The following is a 21026-nucleotide window of genomic DNA, read 5'->3' as shown; positions in this document are numbered from 1 at the left end:
CAGTGTGTTGACTTTGCTTTTGAAGTACTCCATCCACTGGTGGATTGTCGAATCACCCATCAGATGGATGAATTTTCCTCTCAGGCAGTCTTTCTTTTTTGATTGGAGCCAGACTGCAGGAGGCAGGAGTCCATGTGTTTTTCCAGACATGCCCACTAGGGATTGCAGATACCATCCTGAGCTTGCATTTCTCCTTCACTGGAACTGCTGTGTTGCATTTGGAGACACTAATCACATTGGATTTTCCCATAATCTCCACACCTATATTTGACCTTTCAAAGAGGCTCCTTTCTTGTTGGCTAAGATAGGAAACTTCCTTGTTCTTCGAATGCATGTGGGTGAGGGCTGCACAGGGCACATTTGGAGGCTTCACACAGTAGAAAGCTTCTTGGTCCTGGGCATCCAGATACTGGCACAGCTCGACACTTGAATTCGGAGCCAGAGCACATTCCGTGTGGACCTGAGAAGCATCACTGACAAACTGGCCTGAGAAGATGATTCTGTCGTAGCCCTGTGTCTTAGTCAGGGTTTCTATTCCTGCACAAACATCATGACCAAGAAGCAAGTTGGGGAGGAAAGGGTTTATTCAGCTTACATTTCCATACTGCTGTTGATCACCAAAGGATGCAGGACTGGAACACAAGCAGGTCAGAAAGCAGGAGCTGATGCAGAAGCCATGGAGAGATGTTCTTTACTGGCTTACTTCCCCTGGCTTGCTCAGCCTGCTCTCTTATAGAATCCAAGACTACCAGCCCAGAGATGGTCCCACCCACAAGGGGCCTCTCCCCCTTGATCACTAATTGAGAAAATGCCCCACAGCTGAATCTCATGGGGGCATTTCCCCAACTAAAGCTCCTTTCTCTGTAATAACTCCAGCTGTGTCAAGTTGACACAAAACTAGCCAGTACACCCTGGTTCCTTGCTCTCCAGAGAGCTGACACCCCTTCACTGGGATGCATGAGCAGGATAGACAGGGAGACCTGGCCCTCCCAGAACAGAGTGAAGCTGACGAGGTAGGTGCCATTGTTGAAGTCTGTCACCTTTCCAGAAGCGCCTGCCTTCAGGGCTGGGGAGGACATCCTGGCCCTCAGGAAGTCCCCACCATGCTCCTTCCTGTTTCCAAGGTGGTCTCTAGCCTCTACCAGGATGTCCAGCTGGTCCCCCCCCCCACAGTATGTATCTTGAGGGTTGAGGATGGTGGCCGTGCTGTGTGTGACACTTGTGGTGTAGTCGAGGTGGGTGAAGGGTCTGGGAGGGATCTGTTTGTCTAGTTTCTCCAGGACCTCCCTGATTCTCAGTTCTGTCTCTTTTGGTGAAACTGGTGGGTTCAGAGGCGCTGCAGAGCATGAGGATCCCATGACCAAGTCCCAGCGACTGAAGGACACAGGCAACTTGAACATAGTCCATAGCTTCACAGGGTTTCTGAAAACTGTAAAAGAGACCCAGAAGATGACTATAAGAAGCAGCACCCACAGTGACTTACAACTGGCCAGCGTTTTCATGGTTCAAATCCTTTAATCTAAAGGCTCGTTTTGGTCTCATTTCAAGAAAGTGGGTGAGCTTGGTGGAGAGCCTGCTTCTGTGGCCAGTACAGTGCTACCAGTGTACAGCTTTCCTGCACCAAAACATAGCACAGGTACAAGCTGCAGGGCATAGGGAACGAGCTGCTTTCCAGTGGAATTTGTGCCCTTCACCCTAAGCAGGAATCTGGTTGACAAACTGCAGTGACCAAGTCAAGCAGGGTCTCAGACCAAGAGGAGGACGGAGTCACATGTTCCAAAGCAATTGGATTTGTGTTCGTGTTCTGACCGTGTCCCGGGAAGAGCTGGTGCTTCAGACACATGCACAGGGCCCACAGGGAACAGCAGTAGGTCTTGTGGGGCCATAGCAGGATTCCTCAGCAAGGTGAGAGTTCCTGGTCAGATCCCACCTAACACATTGCAGTGAGGCAGGTGACATCCAGACCAAGGACACTTTGTTAGGACACCCATTTCAGGACAGTGCCATAGAAGCTCATGGTGCTGCGGATTTGTGTTGGCTCCTCACCCGATTAATGGCCAAGTGTCAGGTTTTCTTATCCGAGTGCCGCTAGCTGTCCAGTGAAATCATCCCACGTGGTGCAAAGCACAACTCTCACTTGAAAGGGAACCTGAGACCCTGTATGCTGGAGCCAGTTCGGAATGGTGGTGACCCAGGGAGGCAGAGTCGGGTTGTCCTGAAGAATGTGTTCCAATCCAGAACATTTACTTTCTATTCACCACTGTTGTTTTCTCTTTCTTTCTTTCTTTCTTTCTTTCTTTCTTTCTTTCTTTCTTTCTTTCTTTCTTTCTTTTTTTGAGACAGGGTTTCTCTGTGTAGCCCTGGCTGTCCTGTAACTCACTCTGTAGACCAGGCTGACCTTGTCGAATTCAGAAAACTGCCTGCCTCTGCCTCCCAAGTGCTGGGATTAAAGGCGTGCGCCACCATTGCCCGGCTTTCACCACTGTTGATAGACCATTTCAACTACTTTTTTCTCTATGAGATACATCTAAAATGTATTATTATTGTGTCTGTGTATATGCCCAGGCCTGTGGTTCTTATATGTTGCAAGGTAACTGTTTACAGCTCATAAGACAATCTCTGTGAGTCTTCATGTACCTTCCTTCCTTCCTTCCTTTTTTTTTTGAGACCAGGTTTCTAATTGACCGGGCACTCTCTACAGAGGTCAGGCTTGTTGGCCCACGAACTTTCAGGGATCTGCCTATGTCCACTTTGATGTCATTGGAATTACACACACACACACTACCATGCCCAGCCTGGCTTGTTACATCAGTTCTGTGGATCCAAACCTGAGTTTGCTCAGGTGCCGTCCAAACCGTCACCCCAGCCCCTGAGCATCTTTAAGTCTCCAAAGAGCAACAGATTTTTCCATGGGAGAGAGTCAAACACCAGCTTTTCGTAAATCATTCATACTGAACGGAAATAGCACAGCCCACCTGGCCACGGCCGTGCTTACGTTGTGAGCATTTAAATGCCGTCCTTAATTTCTTTCCCTTTAATCTCATGACCACAGCGTTGATTTGCAGACCTGATTATTCCCTGGACACTGAGCTCTGGGTCACGAATTGTAAGGAAGTGAGGTGGGAGGGAAAGAGCAGCCGTGGGTATGAGCGCTGGGATTACAGGCACGAGCCACCACCGCCCAGCCCTGGGCTACAGACTCTTAATATCCTGCTCCTGTCTGGTAATAAACAAGCAGGTATTCACTGGCACTTGTTAAAATGCAGGAAGGGAGATTTTATTGAGGCCCATTGCAGTAAGTATAGGGACCATAGCAATGGTATCCTGTGGTTGGGAGGAGGGACTGAACTTGTCAACTTCCAGGCCGGGGTGAATGTGATATTCTGGGGGAAAAGTACACGCCATCGCCTTGGTTGTCAGACTGAAACAATGGACTCCAAGAAACTGGAATTTCTCTAGAAGGATCTATCACGTGGGAAGAAGAAAAAGACTGAACATCAGCGTCCAGGGGCAGCCAGAGGAGGAACTTTATACAATTCTGACAACTTGTCGGCTCAGTGGCGGGAGAATGGAGCAGAGATGGATGGGGAGGACCTGGATCAGAACCGCTCTGTTAGGAATAACTAGTCTACTTAAACCCTAACCCTAACCCTAACCCTAACCCTAACCCTAACCCTAACCCTAACCCTAACCCTAGCTTCAACCTCATATAGGACTATGGAGGTAGATTTGGGGTGAAGAGTGTTCCTGGACTCCCCCTCTCCCCCCCCCTCTCTTCTCTCTTCCTCTCTCTCTTTCCTTAGCTGGCACATGTAGACCAACCTGGACTCCAACTCACAAAATCCAGCTCCCTCTGCCTCCTGGGCTCGGGCTAACAGCATGCACGACTGTGGCTGGCTTTACTTTACCCTTGTGACTGGCTTATTGAGGTTTCGGTGCCTGAGCCTAGTTTGTTAGGGTTACCAGGACACAGGTTCTGACCTGAACCTGCAACAGACTCACAGAACCCCAATGCCGAGGTATTCAGCCCGAGCAAGTGGCAGACTTGTAACTGGGGGGGGGGGGGTCAGAGTGGAGGGGGAAGGATGGGGCATTACTTAAGGAAATGGAGGGTTCTCACTGAACACAGATCAGGGTGGTGGGATTCACTTGGGCACGGTGAAGGAAGAGAAACCGATCAGCTGTCAAGGATGAGGAAGGACTCTGCTAAAGTAGCTTAGCATCCGTCTCCGTGGAAACTACACACACACACACACACACACACACACACACACACACACACACAAATGCAAATGCATACTCGGGCCTGGGAAACTGTTCAGGAACTTGAGTGAAGTTTGACTAAGCCAAGAAAACGTAGCACTGATCGGGGCTCACAGGTCAGGGAGGGGCAGTGGAGGGCACAGGAGCAGAGGCAGCCATTGGATAGGAGGAGGCCACACGGAATGCTATTTGGAGATTGGAATTGTTTTTTGTTTGTTTTGCCAGTTCATACTGTATAAGCTGTCCGATGTTTGAGTACCTTGGTCGCAGGGTCACACGCCACAGGTTAAGGAGGATCCTGGCCTTATATCTGTCTGGCTCACACTGCTTTCAAAGCCACAAGGATCCTCCAGGAATTCTCGAGACCTTTGGGAGGTGTAACCCTAGGTTCCAGCCTGAGGGCCAGGGTAGCGTGCTGTTCGTGTGGGCGGTAAGCGTTTGTTCTCATCTTTTCTCATTGGAACTCGTTCCTTGCCTACATGTAGCAGTAACCATAGACATTTCTAATGATTCCAAATCGAGACGGACATGAAGCCAGGAAAGCTGTGTCTCAGGACAGGCGAATCTCCAGGTTAGAGAGCGCCATGGAGTTAACAGCCACACTGCTAGCGATGAGATTAACCTACCGATAGACAACCGGTTAACTAGACACCCTTCCCCTGAAATCTTTACTTGATAAATTCCTTCTCTGCTCACTTTCCAGGTTTAAAATGAACGTTAAGAACCAGGCTTGGTGTGAATAGCCTGGCACTGGTGGAGCACGCCTTTAATCTCAGCGCTCTGGAGGCAGAGGCTGGAGGATCCAGGGGCCAGCCTGGTCTACATAGTGAGTTCCAGGACACCCAACTAGAGCTATGTGAAGAGACCTTGTCTCAACAAACCCAAAACAAAAGCAAACAAACAGTACCTAAATATATCTCACTGATAAATAAGTTTCTCTGGGTAAAACAAAAACAAAAAACAAAAACTCAGAAACACTAGGATTCTTAAAATAATGTGAGTTCCTTTATTTTCAGGAGTGTGGCCAAAAGGAAATAAGCCAGCTCTCCTAAGGTCCAGCTCTGTGTAATTCTATTCATAGTGAGAATTTAAAAGCAGGCTTAGCCAGCAAACTTACATGCAGTACGAATAAGTCACACCTCAAACTTACATACTCAAATTGCTCCGTAGATAAAGTCACATTTGCGTGTGATACCTTTTAAAATGTCACTTGGAAGATTTTAGATTAAAACAAGAAAAAAGTTAAGTACGGCCCTTTAAAACAAAATTTCTTCCTTCTGTTAACATTTCTGAAAGTTCAACAGTGGAAGATCAGTTTCTGGCTGAAAGAGTGGAATTGCAGTTGCTTTCGAGAGCAGCTGAATATGAATTGTCCAGTTCACGTTCGTGGGATCAGCTCCGTTGTCAGAACGTGAGTCTACACCGGCCAACTACAGGTCAAGAGCATGACCTACACTGAAAGTGCTCTTGTTTTCAGGGAAGGGATTGTGTCAGGAGAGAGAATGTTCACATCCTTCCCACAAGCGCTGATGACTGCAGCATGAAGTCTGGGCAGTGCAGTCAGCTCCTTGTAACACTGTGAATATATTTAATTTTTCAAGTAGCGCGCCTCTGTGCAGACTTTACCCTTATGCCGAGAGAGCGCATCCAGGCATTTCAGTTAAGAGAGCCTTCTCCAGCTGTAAAGGTTCAGAAGATTCCCATTTATAGGCCAATTATTATGTTTTTATTCTGCTTGTTTATGTCATACTGTATAATCTGCTTGCTCATATTAACAGGTGATTTTTGAATGTGTCTTTCCCATCAGACTGTAATCGTCTTGAAGGTAGAGACTGCAAACTTTGGTTTATATTTTCTAATCCAGTTTTCTGGGCTAATGCACACGTTTCAGCACTGCATAAGTGTCCTTAAAAGTATTGTTAATACTAAGCAGATGCAGGTGGTGGCTCCAAACTATGATTTTTAGACTGGGAAAAGCTGAATGTGGGTAAAGATGACGTAAGTCTGATGCCTTAATGCACTGGCAGTGTGATATTGTAAACTAATTTTTTTTTCCGAAAGCATTTTAGCAGTGTGTGTCAAAAAACTACCCAGATGTTCACATAAGGTTTGATGTAGTCATTTTATCTCTAGGACCAGATATAAAAATAATAATGGATCCTATAAAGACCTTTGTATAAGCCTTTCCACTGTGGTTGTGCAACGTTTTTAGTTAGGGAGGAAGGCATTTTTCTCATGGTTGAGAGGAAAGGGTGTGAGATGATGTATTGTTACAGGACATGATGGTCCTTGCTGTTGATGCCGAGCCAAATGACATTCAGAGTAGGAGCGAACACAGGATCTTTTTCAGTCCACTCTTGTGACACTGTAGGTTGCCTCTTTGTGTCACCCCAGTGGGGAGTGAAAAACGTGGAGCCTTCAGTAGAATAAAAAGGATACTGAAAATTTTCTATTTGCAGGGGAAAGACAGACAAAACTGTAAAATTTGCATAATTTGATATGCAAATGTTCAGAAACACACTTACTATAGAGCTTTGGACATACGATCAAAAATTTATCTGTTTCTGTCTCTGTCTCTCTCTGTCTCTCTGTCTCTGTCTCTGTCTCTCTTTCTGTGTGTGTGTGTGTGTGTGTGTGTGTGTGTGCACGACAGAAGAGAATTGTTATCAGAAGTTCCCAGGGAACCCCAGTAGAGATATCAAATGTTACCTGAGAAATAAGGTCTGGTCTTTGGGGTCTTGAGTCTCGTTAATAAAATAAATTAAGTACAGGCACACATGGAAGATGGAGGGCAAAGAGTGGACTGGAACAGAAGCATGAGAACACTTTATAAGAGTTTAAAAAGAGAACTCCAGAGCAAGTGAGCTGTGAACGCCCCAGCTGCTGGGTGCACTAAGGCTGCGGCTTGGAGCTCAACAGCCTGGTGGCCGGTGTCCACAGGCCCACCCGCCTTCCCCCCCTCCCCACCCCCCCACCCCCCCACCCCCGTACTGGGAAGGGGAACTTTAGAAACGGAGCAAGGAAGCCCAACGTGTTAATTAGGGAGTTTAAAAGCATATTAAAGGCTCTAGCCAGCATCCAAAAGTAAAAGATGGGAGAGAAGAGAGAGTTATGTCTTTCTGAGTCAGGCCTTAAGAAGCCGGGCAGATCCTGCAGGATCTCCCGGTAGCTCAGCGGGTAAGGACTGCACTATGGGGGGTGGGAGGTGGGGGGGGGGATGCTGGGAAGGAAAATCACAGTGCCTTAGGGTGAACTGGCCTTCCATAGCGCTGGTTCCTAGCCAAGTCCTTGCCCTGCCCTGCTGGATTGGCCGAGTCCCTGCCCTGCCCTACTGGATTGGCCGATAAGACAAGGGCCAGCTCCCACCCAGAGGTGAGCTCTACCCTCGCCGGCTGATTCGGTGTTGCTGTAGAATAGTGAGCACGTTTGCTATTAGTTATGACCAACTGTAACCGTGTTCTGACAGTCCGGGTATAGGTTACGCCTAGTATCATGATAGGAAGAGAGAGAATGCTGACTTTCGAAGGTTCGAGTTCTCCGCTAAAGAGAAAAATCATGCTAAGCTTTCAACCCGCAGTGAGGTCTAGCGGTTAAACCATGTAGACGATTCTCTTCCAAGGACATGGCGCTACTACCTTCTCTTCCAGAGCTGTTTCAACGGAGTAAAAAAACCACCCTGAAGCCAGCAAACCGAGCAACCAAGAACATCGACTTCCTGCTCGCGATTTGGCTCTTTGAGGTCTCCGTTACTTTTTCCGGAGGTTTCAGACATACAAGTGTCACAGTCCAATATCAAATGATGATACTTGAAGAGAACATACGTGTGTCAACAATAAAAATATTTTTCACACTCCTTTTTTTTGTTTGTTTGTTTTTTTCTAATGCTGTCAGGGCAGGAGAGATGACTCAGTAGCTAAGATCGCTGGCTGCTCTTGCCAGGGACCTGGGTTCAATTCCCAGTACCTACATAGCAGCTCGGAACCATCCCTAAGTCCAGTTCTAGGGGATCTGACACCCTCTGCTTGTCTCTGTGGGCACCAGACATGTAAGTGGTACCCACAATACTTGGAGACAAAACACTCACACACCGCAACAAAAGTTTTGAAAATAGTCTTAAAAATGTTGAGACTGTTGCTCTGGGCCAACCAACCACCCTAGCTTCTTCCTTCAAGATGACCAACCCTGAGTCAGGGGAGGAAAATCCTTCAGGAGTGTTAAAACCCACAGCCCCCTAGAACAGGCTGGATTTTTCCGTTTCTCAAGTCTCTCCACAGTTTTGCCGCAGAGGGTCTTTTTCTCTGTGTGTCTGGTGAGTGTGTGTGTCTGGTGCATGTGTGTGTCTGGTGCATGTGTGTGTCTGGTGCGTGTGTGTGTCTGGTGAATGTGTGTGTCTGGTGCATGCGTGTGTCTGCTGCATGTGTGTGTCTGGTGAATGTGTGTGTCTGGTGTGTGTGTGTGTCTGTTGCATGTGTGTGTCTGTTGCATGTGTGTGTCTGTTGCATGCATGTGTCTGCTGCATGCGTGTGTCTGCTGCATGTGTGTGTCTGGTGCGTGTGTGTGTCTGGTGCATGTGTGTGTCTGTTGCATGCGTGTGTCTGCTGCATGTGTGTCTGGTACATGTGTATATCTGCTGCATGTGTGTGTCTGGTGCATGTGTGTCTACTGCATCTGTGTGTCGGCTGCATGTGTGTGTGGTGCATGCCTGTGTCTGCTGCATGTGTGTGATGAATGTGTGTGCTGTATGTGTCTGCTGCATGTATGTGTGATGCATGTATGTGTCTGTTGCATGTGTGTGATGCACGTGTGTCTGCTGCGTGTGTATCTGCTGCATGTGTGTCTGCTGTATCTGTGTGTCTGTTGCATGTGTGTCTGCACACCCCCAAGAAACTCCTTTCTTCACCTGCTGAGACTCTTGTCAGTTCTCCACTGCCACCTACTTGCTTTAGGCTTGTCTGGTCCTTAACGTCTTTATTATTATTGTTATTATTATTATTCTTATTTTATTTTTTAATGGTTTTTTGAGATGGAGTTTCTCTGTGTAGCCCTGGCTGTCCTGGAACTCACTCTGTAGAATGGGCTGGCCTCAAACTTAAAGATCCCCTTGCCTCTGCTTCCAGAGTGAGCGACCACCACCCAGACTGGCAGAGAAAGCAAACCTGATCTAGACCCCTAAACTGGATCATTTCAAGACACCTAGCCCCTATCACTACATTAAAGAAAACCATTAGATATTAATCTGTAAAGTAGTTCTTTTTTTTTCCCTCTTATTGGATGTGTGACCTTGTTTCCATGTTTTAAAAAGATCTCAAAACCAGGTGGTAATCATTTTTCAGGTTAGTTTTTAATTACCTTACTAACTAAATAACCAATTAACATGTGTGGACAGATACACACTTGTAGCATATGTGTGGAGGTTAAAGTCCAGCTTGCCAAATCTCTCTCTCTCTACCATGTGGGCCTTAGGGATTGATCTCAGGTGGTCAGGCTTGGTAGCGCTCACCAAGTCTGTCAGCTGAGCATCTGCCTGGCCCTACAGTGTTTTTTATTTTGTGACATAAGTGGTCCTGTGTCTGCAGGCCTGAAAACCTGCTTGCCTGTATACCTCTCTGTTTTATACAGAGGGGTCCTATTATGGGGGGCCTATGTGGGGAGGATTCACCATCTCCCTTCTGTGCCTCAGCAATTTTTTTTTTTTTTTTTTTTGACTTCTGAGGAGAGACTTCAGTTGTCACTAGCTGTGGCTTCCCCTCGGTGACACCTGCTTCTACTTCTCCTCCCGCTAAAGCTGGGTATTCCAGTCAGGAGCTCTCGTTGTGAACCTGGGCACTTTCTGCGGGCTCTGCAGGCTCGGACATGCCTCTGCGTGCCCTGCTTCAGTGAAATACAAATTTCAAATGTAGCCATCTCCCCCCTCTGGCCTCCCAAAGCTTTGGCTTCTGAAAACACACAGCAGATTGCCCTGCCTTTTGTTCGGTTTTGGTCTCTTTGTATATGCCGGGCAGAGTATGGTCACTGAGTATTATTAGGTGTGTGTCTTGTAAAGGACTGACATTTTCCTGCCTAGTTTTAAAATATGCTGACTCAATACCATAGGCTGAGCTGGCGAGTTTCCTGGGTGGTGTTTGAGACACCCAAGGTAACTGCAAATAGAAAAAGAAAACACTGAAGTTCAAGTTTGATTCCCCCCCCCCCCCCCCCGGTCACGGACCTGTTCATTCACTCCTGGCCCTCCTTCCCTGCTGCTAATCCAATGTAGTTTAATGACTTTATTTTGTCCTTGAATTGTACCCAGAGCCTTGCTTGGGACTCTCCCTTGGCTGAGCGGAACCCAGTGGCTCGTCATGGAATGCAGATAATGGCTTCGTTTTCTCCTGTGTTTTAATAGGCAGAAACCTGTGCGAGCAGGTAGACTTTCCATAAAGTACGAGCGAAAGCATTATGCCACTGTTATTCATGCCAGAGTGTAGCCAGCCCCGGGAGGTTTTCTCTTTCCAGAAAACCTCAATGTCCTTCCTGCTCTCTGCTGGACGCGTTAACACGTGACCCCAAGTGAACCGGTAATGCCTTCTGTAATGGTCATGGCTGAGCCCTGGTGGGCAGGTGGGCTTTGCAGAGGCTCCTCTGCAGGGAGAGTTCTACGTCCCCCCTCCCTCGCCACTGTCTCTGCTCTGCCAGCCTGAGCTTTGCCTCGGGGTTCAGTTAACGGGCCTGCTGGGGTCTGTAGCCCAGAAGTACAGCTTCGGAGAGTTTGTCTACTGCTTGGCCATGGAAAAGCCGACCCCCATAAACTGTGAGCCTGGAAGCAGTCTGTGCCATCGCTGTTGCTTGAGAATGAGCCCCTAAAAGCCGCCGTTTATTGATAGCCGCTGTGCTGGATTCCGAGCTAGTCCGTTTCTGTGCAGCGATGTGCTGTGTAGGCCGTCGGCACCAGACTGCACACATGATGACGGTCCCCACAGCCTAGGTGTGCCGTGTAGCCTGCAACCATCCTGGTTAATGTAAGTACACTTTGATGTTTGCGCAATGCCAGAACTGGCTGCTGGCAGTTGTAAATGATGTATATCATCTTTGCTGAAATTTAGTGGGGTTCCCCTTATCCCCACTTGCTGGGAAGCTGAAACGGAGAGACAAACAGGGTTCTTGCCCAATGGTGAGCTGAGCCCTGCTCCACAGCCCCTGTGTCTCCAGACCACAGCTTTGTCTTCCTTAGAGGGGGTGTCATAAGTGACCCCGTTATACAACCCTTCCACTCTCTCCACCCTGGCAACCTTCACGTGTAGGTCAAGCCTTAGTCAGGTGTTCCTCTTGGAAGGCAAAGGTAACTACAGAGATTCATCAATGGCAGTCTGCCCTTTTACAGACTGTCACCTGCAGGCCATGGCTGTCTGGAAGTGGGTGATCCAAGGCAGACTGTGGGATGGGGACAGCTTTCTTTCTCTCATCCTGCCTTGTGCTTTAGTGTCCAAGAATTGGGAAACCAGGGCACACGGAAGTCTGCTCTGTCTTTTCCTGCCTGGTGGACATGAAGGCTAGTGTTGTCCGTTTTTGCCGAGCATGCCTGTGGGGGATCATCTTGAATATGTTATGTTGACTGAGGTGGGAAGACCTGTCTGTTGGGAGTGGCACCATTCCCTGGCTGGCATCCTGCACTGGATAAATGGAGAATGGGAGCCAGCCGAGCAGTAACATTCACTCCTGCCTTTCACTGCCTGTCTCAGGGTTTTACTGCTGTGAGCCGACACCATGACCAAAGCTCTTCTAAGGACATCATTTAATTGGGGCTGGCGTACAGGTTCACAGGGTCAGTCCATTATCATCAAGGTGGGACCACGGCAACATCCAGGCAGGCATGGTGCAGGAGGAGCTGAGAATTCTATATCTTCATCTGGAGGCTGCTAGGGAAATACTGGCTTCTAGGCAGCTAGGATGAGGATCTTAAAGCCCACACCCATAGTGACACACCCACTCCAACAAGACCACACCCACTCCAACAAGACCACACCCATTCCAACAAGACTACACCTGCTCCAACAAGGCCACACCTACTTCAACAGGGCCACACCTAATCAGGCCACATCCTGGGCCAAGCATCTACAAACCATCACGGCGTGTTTGCATCCCTGTTTCCTGGTTGTGGATGTAATGTGACCAGCTCCTTTAAGTGTCTGCTCCCTAGACATTCTCTCCGTGGTGGTGGACCTCGGCACTGGGATCCAGAACCAATCTCCGAATCTCTTAAGTTGCTTTCACCACAGCTACAGGAAAAGAGGCAAAGAAGTGGGTGTGTTGAGTCACCCGATGTGGTCACAAGAGGAGACAGGAAAGCATGTCTATCATCTTAGCAGAGACAGCAACACCTGGAGGGCTCTCCCCTCGCTAGTCCACTTGGCAAACAACCGCTGGCAGGAGTCTTATCCAAGGAACCGGTTTTTGGATTCCAGTGACTTCGAGAACCTCTGGGGCTTTTCGAAACTTGGTCCTTCCCATCCATACTTCTTGACTATAGATGCTTTAAGACAAGAATGCAGTCAATCCCTGGGCATATTTTAAATTGCCATATGGAGTGATGTAGGGTGTATGTTAAAAATGGTGTAACACTAATCCACCGTCGTCCCTCACATGCAGCCCTGGGACTTGATCACATCCCCAGATAGGCAGCCTGACGTGCATGGCTGTGCATCTTGTGAAACTGGCTACCAACTTTTTGTGAGGAGTGCTTTTTTACAAGGTCTCCTTTGCTGTGGCTCTGCAAACTGGGGAAAGCAGAGAGTGTTAAGGTAATTTAGCAGTGTTCCATAACCATGTTGTTGGGCTCCATCTTGTAAGCTGCAGCATCATTTTGTGATGAGGGAATTCTGATGCGGCATCGAGACTGGCGGGAACAGGAGACCTGAACAGTTAATTCTCTCATAGCTGAGACTTTATTTTTTTTCTGGGTCACAAAGCAAATAAAATATTCTGATCTCCCAATGCTTCTCTCATTTCATTTTAATCAACTAATTAGGGTATATCTGATTTTGTTCCTGTATGCACACGTGTGTGCGTCTTTTCTTTTATGCACACGTATGTTCTTGTATACACATCTCTGTGTTCCTGTATACACATGTATGTGCATTTCTGTATGTGCATGTGTGAGTTTGTGTTCCTGTATGCAGGGGTGTGTGTGTGGTTGTGTGTATGTTTATGTGTGTGTTTGTGTGTGTGTGTGTGGTTGTGTGCATTGCTGCTATATGCACATGTGTAGAGGCTAGAGGTTGAGTCTAGTACCTTTATTGCTCTCCCTCCACCCTATCTTTTTGAGATAAGGTCTCTCACTGAACTTGGCACTGGACATTTCTGGCTTGACTAGCTGCCCACTGAGTGTCCAGGACCTGCCTATGTTTGTCCTTCCAGAGCAGGGTTACCATGTGAAGCACAACGTCGGACTGTTTAGTTGGTGTTGGGAATCTAAACTCAGAACATGCACTGAATTTTCTTCCTGTTGTATTTTACTTTTTGAGACAGGGTCTCCCTGTGTAGCCCTGGCTAGCCTAGAACTCAGTATGTAGACCAGGTTGGCCTCAGACTTACAGAGAACTGCCTACCTCTTCTGACGAGTGCTGGAATTAAGGGTGTGTGTTCTCATGTACTTCAGGGATGGGGCTGGGGTGGGGTGAGGGTGGTGGCTGTTTTAAATTTTGAGAAGGTCTCACATAGCTCAGGCTGCCCTCCAGTTTGCAATGTAGCTAAGGATGGTCCTCTAGCCTCTACCTCCCCAGTGCTGGGATTTTAGGTGGCCAGTTCATATGGCGCTAGAAGTCAAACCCAGGGCTTTGCACACTCAAGGCTGGCAATCTCTCCAACCAAGTTACAACTCCAGCCCATCCCCTCTATTTCAAAGCAAATTCTTTCCCACTCTCTGCTTCCATTGGCTCCCATTTTACTTTTCCAGTCCACAGACCGTGGCTCCTCCAGTAAACCTCAGTCACATCTGATTGGAAAAGGCACAGTGGAAGGAAGGGGTGATAAATTTTAAATAAATGACCACGAAACAGCATTGTGATTGCTGGGGGGGGGGGTGAAAGTAGGGTGGGGGGGGTGTTCCTTTTTGGCAAAATGACAAGTTAAGTTTATATTATTTGCCGTGCAGGAAACCAGACGAAAGCAAAGAAAATGTGCATTTTTAGGAATTTGAGGGTATTTGAGCTAATGGAGCACTGGAGTGCATATTACGTGCTATGCAGATTTTAGGCACCGTGGGGGATACGGACGATGCTATGCCCATGGCTCTAGCTCCTCCGTGTGCAGGGTTTTACCTGGGGGCTCAGGTAGGCAGGTGGTTAGACATCAAAATGTGTTGCAGAGGGGACGAAGGGCTAAGCTAGCTTTCTGCAGCTATGATAAAGTACCCGAGGTACGCATCTTGTGAGGAGGAAAGAGTTCAACTGGCTCTCAGTTTGAAAGGCTTTTGTTTGTGGATACAGGTCTTTACTGTTTTAGGCCTGCGGTGGGGGCCAGCACATCGCAGTGGGACGTACGTGGGGCAAAGGTGCTTTCCCTCGTAGTGTCCAGGAAGGAAGGGGGGAAAGGAAAGGGCAAGGCTCCCAATCTCTCCTTCAGGGACAAGCCCCTAATGACCTGCCTTTTCCAGTTGATCCTTGCTCCTTAAGATCGCATCATCTCCCAGGGCACCCTTCAGATCACCCCATTTCCTAGCACCCTGGATAGTCAAGTGAGCTCAATGTGGGTTTCAGAATGGACGAATCACCCCAAGTCTGGGGCTGCTTTCTCGGAGAGCTGATTCTCGGCAGATGCTTGAGTTTCATCAGTGTGTGTGTAAGAAGCTCTCTCTCTCTGTTGCGTTAGCACAGGTTGGGCATGTCTGCCCCTCTCCCCAGGGCCTTGGCTGTGTAGCCCCAGCTGTAGCTTCCATCAGGTTTAGTAGGTAGGATGGGAACACAAGGCTGTTGGGAGGAAAGTAGGCAGAGGGGGGTTGGGCTGGAAGAAACAAGCAACAGAAAGCCGTTGGCTCCCAAGGCAAACCTGTGCTAGAGCAGTGGTTCTCAACCTTCCCAAGGCCGTGACCCCTTAATACAGTTCTTCATGCTGGGCTGAACCCCAACCGTGAAGCTATTTTGTTGCTACGTCGTGGCTGTAGTTTTGCTACTGTTATGAATCGTAATGAAACTAGTTTTGGAGATAGATGTTTGCCACAGGGGTTGAAACCCACAGGTTGAGAACAGCTCTTCTAGAAGATTCTCTGGGACCAAGAATGGCAGTAATTCATATGGTAGAGGAAGGTGAACGTGAGGCTTTGAGCTGAAAACCGACAGCCTTTTCAGTCATTCAGTATTTGGGTAACTCAAGTTTGTTTTTCTCTTTCCCATTTGTAATCCACTCTTAGACCATGTTGAGGTTTGCCACGTACTGTAATGCTGAATTCTGTGTCCTGGGATCTAGTTGCCTCAAGAGGAGTAGATTCTCACATATACCAGCTTTTGTTGTGCCAACCTTGCTCCTTAATTTATAACTATTGGTTAATAAAGATGCCCATAGTTGGTAACAGGGAAGAACAGAGGGAGATGGAGTGTTCAAGCTTCGGTTCTGGGCTTGGGGGTCCGAGGAGAGGGAGGAGAGGGAGAAGAAGGAGGAAGACACCATAGCATAGGTGGATCATGAGTGTGTGACTGTGAGGTCGGCCTGCTGGAGTAGGAGTGGCCCAGGGCAGAACATGGCAAGTGGTATCTTGGGCTTACTGACAGGGAAATAGACTAGCTTAGAAGGTTGACATCTACCCAGCTCTAAGGCTTTAAGGTTTATTATAAGTATAAAAATGTCATGTCTTTTCATTGGGAACCAAATGATCTAAGATGGCGTAGAAACCCCCACATAATGTTTACTGCAACAGGACCAAAATATCCTGACAGGAGAAAGGATGCTTCCTGTCCCTCTGTATTCTTAGTAGTGAGTTTTCAGCAAGCACACTAGAGATGCTGGGATGCTAGCAAGAGAGGCAGCGGCTTCGCAAATAACTGGAGTTACAGATGACATGACTCAGCAAAGCTGACACAGGCGCCAGGATCAGCACTGGAAGAGGAAACTGAGGCAGTGTAGTAAAGGAGGCTTCGCCCTGTTCCCAGTCACCACCACCATCTAGCATTTAAACTCAGAAAGCCTGCTGCAACCTGTACTTGGGTTAAAATTAAAAATCTATTTTAAATTAAAGCTAAAGATAGTGTATTGTTATGAAAAAAAATAGCACTGTGAGCAGCGTTCTGGTTTGCTGTCGTTGCTGTGATAAAACCAACTTAGGGGAGGCAAGGGTTTCTTTCAGTTTACAGAAAACCGCCGCCCCACTCAAGGCAGGGAGCTGGAGGCAGAAGCTAGAGTATAGATTATGGAGGACCACTGCTCATTGGCTTGCTCCCTTTGTCACTCATCCCAGGCTCACCTGCCTAAGGGATGGCACTGCCCACAGTGGGCTAGGCCCTCCTACATCATGAGAATGCTCTCATAGACATGCCGTCTGATATAGGCATCTCTTCAAAGGAGGGTGCCTTTTCCACAGAGTATCAAGTTGACAGCAAAACTAGGCAGGACAAATGGATATTGGACATAATGAGCTTCCACGGTCTCACCTCCCAGGATAGCATACGGGCTGTCTTTGTCCTAGCCACCTCTTCCTATTCCTTTGTCTCCGTTCTTTATGTAGAAGTGGATCTCATGGGTCTTTTTTAAAAATCATAAATACCTTGTAACTTTTACTTAAAATTCATGCTATCATCACACTTAAAAGTATATCTTTAATATAAACTTCTTTTAATATAAACTATTCAGCGTTTAAACATTTATTTTGGTAGTTTATTTGTTCGAATTAGTAATCAAAAAAGGCTCAGTTTTTTAAAAAGATTTATTTATTTATTTATTTATTCATTCATTTATTTATTCATTCATTCATTCATTCATTCATTTATTTATTATGTATACAGCGTTCTGTCTGCACTTATGCCAGAAGAGGGCATCAGATCCCATTACAGATGGTTGTGAGCCACCACGTGGTTGCTGGGAATTCAACTCAGGGCCTCTGAAAGAGCCTTTTATCCCAGAACTTTGGTAATAGGCAGGTGGATCTCTATGAGTCCGAGGCCAGCCTGGTCTACCTAGGACAGCCAGGGCTACATAGTGAGACGCCGTCTCAGAAGCAAACAAGCAAACCCGAAAGGTTTCTCCTTATTTTTATTTATGTTGCATGTATGTATGTCTGTGTGAGTGAATGGCCCATGTATGCAGGTGCCTGTGGAGGCTAGAAGAGTTCACTGGGTCCCTGTGAGCTGGAGCTACAGGTGAGCGGCTTGATGTGACTGCTGGCAACCTAACTCATATGGAAGAACAGTGTACGCTCTTAGACAGGGAGCCCTCACCCCAGCCCGTGGTAATGGTTTTTAAAGCAGCGTGCCTGGAGGTTCTGTGTATAATTGTACTTGATTTAATTTTTTTTTCCCCATGCGTCTGTTTTGCAAGACACAGTTAGGGGGTGGCGAGAGATAATTTCCAACTGCTGTCATCTGGTCATGGTGATTGATTGGACTCAGGAAAACACCCTCTCTTGGCTGCTTTTATCTCTAGAGTTATGTCTCGGTGATTGACGCAAGATAAGGCTACTGACGGGGATGGGGAAGGAGGAAGAAATCGCCATAGGGAGGAGCCCGGGGCTGGTGTGTGGCATGTGCTGGGCACCTCCTTGCTGAGCTGTCATACCTGTCTTTCTCCCTTTCTCTCATCATCCCCACCCCTTCCACTCGCTGCTTCTTTGAATGGCATCTGGAACATCACCATGTTGACTTGCTCCTTTAAATGAATGTTTATAGACACTTGAGGGTGTGTTTTGTGAAGCGACGATGACCGTTTCTTTGCCTAGGTGGAGTGAGGGTGGCAGGGTGAGCTATGCATTGGAGACAACCCAATGGCTGACAGGTCTCAGGGTGTTGTTCTAGGTGACTTATTTATTTATATTTTATGAGCATTTGCTTGCCTGTGTATGTGTACCACATGAGTACCTGGTGCAAGGACCCCCCTGGGCCTTGAGTCACAGGGAGCGGCGAGCTGTCTGCCTGCGGTGGGCACAGGGAACCTAGCTGTGTCCCATGGAAGAGCAGCGTGTGCTCTGAACTACGGATCCATTTTCTCAGGTACCCAGATTTCAGTTTTTTGATATGTGTGTTTATTATTCTGTCTGGCCCTACACACTGAAAAACTTCTTGTCAACTGAGCCGCCATTTAGTGACTGGAAAAATGAAGTTTAGTGAGATATTTCTGCTTGCTTTAAGATCATACACTCTTGTTTGCAGGGTGTGTGTTGGGGGAGGAATCTTGCTTGCAAGTTTCAGTGTAGAGTACTGGGACTTGCCTTAAGCTTAGTGGATTATACATATACATACAAACATATATATTATATATATATATTAAACTGAGACCACCTTTTAAAACTAGACAGAGAATCATGGGTAATCCATACACACACACACACACACACACACACACACACACACACACACTCCCCTGGAACCCAATCTGCTACTGCACACACGAGTTTGATCAAGTTCATTTCATCTGTGACAGGCGTGAGAAGGGAGGCAGCTTGGCTTTGGTGCCAGCCAGAGGATTAGAACGGCAGATTGCTTACTCTGCTGTTTTCTAAGGGCATTTATGAAGCTGACTGAAACTCTCCAAAAGTTATCCTGCCAGCAAGGATTAAGGAATGAGAGATTTTATAAAAAAAATAAACTTTTACTCCTGTCCTGCCCAAAGAAGTGGTATCCCTTTATGAATTCTGTACTCATTTTTCTCTTTGGTGACAGAAATTAAATTGGATTCTTGTCTGAATAACTTTTCATGTTCATTATAAACGACTATCACAACCAAGTCAGGAGTTGATTACACTATCTTTGAGATGTTTAGTGCGTCTGTTATATTCTAAAACTTGCCTTCCAACATACTTTGATTTTTTTTTTTTTTTGTGAAAATTAAAAACATGAATCCCGGTTCAATAATCTTTAAGATGGTGGCACTGTTGTGCGTTGTATGTAGCAGCAAGAGGTTGGAGAGCGTGGGAAAAGGGAGTTTCAGTTCTTTTTAGCCGAAGCTTTCAGCTCAACATTGTTTCTCTTGTGCGTCTCAGTGTTGTAGCTGCAAAGCCCACCGGAGTGTTTGCCTGTCCCTGGAGAGCATCTGTAGGCAGGGCGGTGGCTTATCCATCTGCTTGGGTCTAGACGTAGGTTTCCCTATGGTTCTAAGTGACACAGGGTGACTGAGGTTTGGAGAAGGTGGACTTCCAGGAAGTCCATTAACTTCCAGTTAGACCATTGGTGCTTGTACTGGTTAGTTTGTGTCATCTTGACACAGGCTGGAGTTATCACAGAGAAAGGAGCTTCAGTTGGGGAAATGCCTCCACGAGATCCAGCTGTAAGGCATTTTCTCAATTAGTGATCAAGAGGGGAGAGGCCCCTTGTGGGTGGTGCCATCTCTGGGCTGGGAGTCTTGGGTTCTATAAGAGAGCAGGCTGAGCAAGCTAGGGGAAGCAAGCCAGTAAAGAACATCCCTCCATGGCCTCTGCATCAGCTCCTGCTTCCTGACCTGTTTGAGTTCCAGTCCTGACTTCTTTCAGTGATGAACAGCAATGTGGAAATGTAAGCTGAATAAACTCTTTCCTCCCCAACTTGCTTCTTGGTCATGATGTTTTGTCCAGGAATAGAAACCCTGACAAAGACAATGCTGGTCAGGACAAACTGCCTTCCATCTCCTGATGTCTTTATGAGTAGAGGTCTTGGTCACTGTAAACCATTGATAGTCACTCTGCTGTGCTATAGAACTGGACCTGACTCCTCCTCCGTTCACATCTTGACATCCATTCTCCAGCCTGCCTCCATTCCTCCTCCCCCACCCTTTCCAACCTTGGGGGGGGGGTCAATGTTCCACACTTGAGGTCAGTTTCTTCTGCATTCACTTGTGGGGGAAACAAGTCTTCCTGTCTTCTTTTACTTAAAATGATGTCTATCAATTCCACCCATTTTTGCTGTAAATAAAAAGGTTGCATTTTTAAAAACGTGGGTCCCCTTTCTACCATATGTCAACATAGTATGATATTATATATATATTGAGTTATTATGCTGTCATCCACAGATATGTGCCATTACTGCCTGTCAGTTAAAAAGAGAAAAATGGTGGAGCTAAGGCTCTTCCTTGTGTTAGGTCATTGCTCCTTGCAGGGCATCCTCTTGGGAAAGATCATGACTGTTCTCAGGAGACCCTAGCACTCTGTCTTAGTTAGGGTTTCACGGCTGTGAACAGACACCATGACCAAGGCAACTCTTACAAGGATGACATTTAATTGGGGCTGGCTTACAGGTTCAGAGGTTCAGTCCATTATCATCACCAAAGTGGGAACATGGCAGCATCCAGGCAAGCAAGCATGGTGCAGGCAGAGCTGAGAGTTTGACATCTTCATCTGAAGGCTGCTAGCAGAAGACTGACTTCCAGGCAGCTAGGATGAGGGTCTTAAAGCCCACACCCACAATGACACACCTATTCCAATAGGGTCACACCTTCTAATCGTGCCCCTCCCTGGCCCAAGCATATACACACCATCATACACTCCCTAGCTTCCTTACCACACGATCTCTTCCTCATCTCTGTCTACCTCTATATCATCTATATCTGTCTGTCTGTCTGTCTGTCTGTCTGTCTGTCTGTCTGTCTGTCTGTCTGTCTCTATCTATCTATCTATC

General features: G+C 47.2%; 1 protein-coding gene and 1 pseudogene across 2 annotated transcripts in view; one reads left to right on the top strand and one right to left on the bottom strand.

The window, feature by feature from the left end:
• Window positions 1-21026, top strand: part of Stox2 (storkhead box 2) — a 237571-nt gene that overhangs the window by 12137 nt on the left and 204408 nt on the right. The window lies entirely within an intron of this gene.
• LOC110337067 lies at window positions 7-1502 on the bottom strand (annotated as a pseudogene).

This window comes from Mus pahari, chromosome 19 (genome assembly GCF_900095145.1).
Source record: "Mus pahari chromosome 19, PAHARI_EIJ_v1.1, whole genome shotgun sequence".
Classification (NCBI taxonomy): domain Eukaryota; kingdom Metazoa; phylum Chordata; class Mammalia; order Rodentia; family Muridae; genus Mus; species Mus pahari.
Note: the sequence above shows the minus strand (reverse complement) of the source record. Positions and strands in the feature narration are given on the sequence as shown.